This window comes from Brassica napus, chromosome A9, assembly GCF_020379485.1.
Source record: "Brassica napus cultivar Da-Ae chromosome A9, Da-Ae, whole genome shotgun sequence".
Classification (NCBI taxonomy): domain Eukaryota; kingdom Viridiplantae; phylum Streptophyta; class Magnoliopsida; order Brassicales; family Brassicaceae; genus Brassica; species Brassica napus.
This window is the reverse complement of record NC_063442.1, coordinates 21331958-21335459: the sequence shown is the minus strand read 5'-3', so window position 1 is coordinate 21335459 and position 3502 is coordinate 21331958. Positions and strand designations below refer to the sequence as shown.

The 3502-nt window shown below is 45.6% G+C and overlaps 1 non-coding gene across 1 annotated transcript; it reads left to right on the top strand.

Annotated features, from left to right (window-relative positions):
* The first annotated feature begins 2457 nt into the window (after positions 1–2457).
* Positions 2458–2564, top strand: LOC125578781. The gene has a single exon (XR_007316864.1). It is a non-coding gene; the product is annotated as a small nucleolar RNA R71 (small nucleolar RNA).
* The last annotated feature ends 938 nt before the right edge of the window (positions 2565–3502 follow it).

Sequence of the window (3502 nt, the reverse complement as noted above, 5' to 3'; positions counted from 1 at the left end):
TTTTGTTGCGGCGCGAATATCGATCGATGTTCCATTACGTGTGTCGATCGATGTGAGCGGTTGTTTTGCTGGACGAGGGTGGGTATCGACCGATGTGGAGTGCACAGCATCGAACTATGTTGGAAACGTGTTGGTGAACTTAGGTGTTTCAAGTCTTTCATCCTGCAAAGACATTTCTATTGCACGTTCTTTCCAAAAATCCTCATCGTGTTCCTCTGTATGTTCCTCACTAGGTGAAGTAATTACAGTGTCAACTGCAAAACTTTCATGGAAACCACTGTCTGCCCAACTGCCTATGGAATAATCATCATGTCCTCTCTTGCTTGGAGGTTGGAAGGCAAAGTGTTGGTAACAATGATTAGCTGAAGCGAAATGGTCAACTGGGTGCATTACGTCGAGTGACGTGTTGTTGCGGTCATCGGTCACCGTTGACTCATTGGAATCGATCGATGGAAAGGTGGTGGTGTCGATCGATTCCGAGTACTCTGTTTCGTACTCCGATTCATACTCTGCTCCACAATGGCATGCGCCAATGAAGCCAAGTTCTTTCCCGTAATCCACAGAATTAATGACCTTTCTCTTAGGTCGGATGGGGTCGTAGTGGATGTTTGGGTCTATGAGCGTTAGACACAATTTGTTTTTGTTCATGTCACATACGGCTCCTACTGTAGCTAGGAAAGATCTTCCAAGCAGAAGTGAAGAGTTCCAGTTAAGCTCGATGTCTAGGACATGAAAATCTACAGGGACAAGGGCATTACCAATCTGTACCTCCAGATCTCTTATGATTCCTCCTGATCGTTTCTCTGAAAGATCCACGAAGGTGAAGGATTCCGTTGAGGTTCGATGGTCAAACCAAGCTGGTCTGCCATGATCCTAGGGAGGATACTAACTGATGCTCCTGTGTCACACATTGAATGGGGAAATTCAACACCCTTGACTACGCATGGTATTGCAAACTTCCCAGGATCACTCTTCTTCGTCAATGTGATCCTGTGTTTCATCTTCTCTCTGACTTGATGAAACATTCTCCTAATGTCCTCCTCAGTTACCTTTGTTTCTCTGAAGAACATCCACAACCGGTGTGTGAAGTAAGCTTCATCAAAAGGTTTTTCGATTGGGATTCTGAGGACTCTTTTAGTGAAACCATCCATCTCCTTATCGTTAGCTTCCTGCTTAAGGTTTTTAGGAATCTTCTCCTTTCTTTTCCTTAACCTTCTCCCTTCAGCTTCTTGTTCTTCTTGAACTGATTCTGGTGAACTATTTAAAGGGTTGGGTTTTGGTTCGGGTGGGTTAGCTAATGGTTTAGGTGGTGGTCTGAGTGCGTTGATGTAATCATTATCGATTGAGGGTAACCGCACTCGGTATGTCAGAGGTGCCTGTCGATCGATGGGAGGTGTGTTGTGACGATCGACGTCGGACTCACTCTGTCGATCGATGGTTGGCTCAACCGATCGATCGATTTTATCATAGAAAGGGGAGGGTGGGTGAGGATGCTTAGCTGCGAATTCTTCATGAGTTAGAATTCGAACCGCATTGCATTCAGTCGATTTGGCAGACGACGTCGATCGATGACTGGAGTAATCCGTCCATCGATCTTCATCATGGTCTGTCGATCGATGCGAGTTCATCGACATCGGTCGACACCATTGGGATCCGCCGAGACTCATGGAGCTTTCGATTTCGAAGTCTCCTTCCTCAAGCTTTTCATTTCTCACCACTTGCCAGAAATCATCATCTATGATGGCATTTACGTGGTGTTTCCCTTTGTCGGATCCTACCTCTCTAGCGAAAGCTTCTTGCCTCTTTATAGTCTCGCCCGTCTGAATTACTTGGGTTTCAAGTTTTCTCACCTGAGTCCCTAAGGTCTCGATTTTGGTGTTCAGATTGTTGTAGGCGGAGTCTATTTTACCGTTGAAATCCACGGTGATTTGTTGTTGTCCCAACAGTACTCGATCAAGCATTTCTTCGATCTTGCTTTCCTGAGTCTGGGGTGGTGGATTTTGGTAGTAAGAGTTCGAGTAGATTTTGTTGTTGTTGAAGGGTTTTTGAAATTGTAAACTTTGGTTACTTCTTTGGCCATTTTCAAAGAAGTTTCTGTTTCCGCCCTGGTTTCCAAATTTCTGGAATCCGGTACCTCCGATGTAGTTCACATTTTCTTCTCCTTCCGTATCTGCTACTTCTCCTTCAGCTGAACAGACTTGCTTCTTAAGAAGCTCGTGCACCACATCTAACTTAGCTCTTACTTCGTCCATCTGTTCCTTCCCGATAGAGGCTACAGACTTCTTCCGTTCAGAGTCAGTGTTTTTGGTGCTGCTGCTGTTAGCAAGGTTTTCGATAAGTCTCACAGCTTCTAACGTATTCCGAGTAGTGAAGTTTCCTTCACTCGCCGTATCAAGGGCTATTTGATACTGTAAGGCGAGACCTCGGAAGAAAGTGCTTAGCAGCTGCACTTCGTTAAATCTGTGGTGTGGACAGTCTCGCTGGAAGAACCTAAATCTAATCCACGCATCTTTGAAAGACTCTCCAACCTTCTGCGAGAATGTGGAAATTTTGTTCCGAAGTTCTTCAGCGCGCGCCTCATCGAAGAAGTTTCGTAAGAAAGCATTCTTGATATCGTTCCAGGATGTTAAAGATCCTGTGGGTTGCTGCCTAAGCCAGTGCATCGCTTCTCCATTAAGCGTGTATCTGAAGAGCTTGCACAGCAGGTAATCTTTGGGGACTCCTTCCATCCGAATAGCAGTGATTAGATCCTCGAACCGTTCCAAATGGTCCATAGGATGCTCGTGCGGTAACCCAGAGTAGGGTATCTGCGACACGAGAGTGTAGTATTGAGGCTTCAGCTCGAAATTCTGCTTCTGGATCTCCGGAAGTCGAGTAGCTGATCTGTTGGAATAGTACTCATCTGGGGGATTGTAGTCGGCCAGTGGTTTCGATCGAGCGTCCTCGTCTACAAGTTGAGCAGCTCCTGTAGCATCAGCATCAGGGATTACAGTTCCCTGAGCATCTATTTTCTGACCTGTTGCATTACGCAGATGACCGGCCTTGTCATACAGGTTTCCGTTCTCGTCCTGAGTTAGAATAATAATGTTTACCATTTTTGACGACACGGTATCGATCGTCGTACGCGGTGTAGTATCGATCATTGTCGAACGATCAGGATCGATCGACGATGATGGTCTGGTGTCGGTCGACGGTTGGTTGTGCGTATCGATAGACGATGAAGTTGTTGCGTCGAGCGATGTGGAACGTTTACCTCTACGGATGGTGCATTCCAAATGAGCAGGATCGTCTGAGAACAGCAAGTCTTTCTCCTTGTTTCTTCTGGTACCGCTGGGCATGCACCTGAAAAGACAAGAAAAAGATTATTAGAAAGGGGGTAGAAAAAAGAATAAGAATCAATAAAACTAAATCTAATGGCGATCAAAGCTCCCCGGCAACGGTGCCAAATTTGATACCACTCAAATTGCCCTAACGAGTGTTACTCTCATCAAAAGAGATTCAG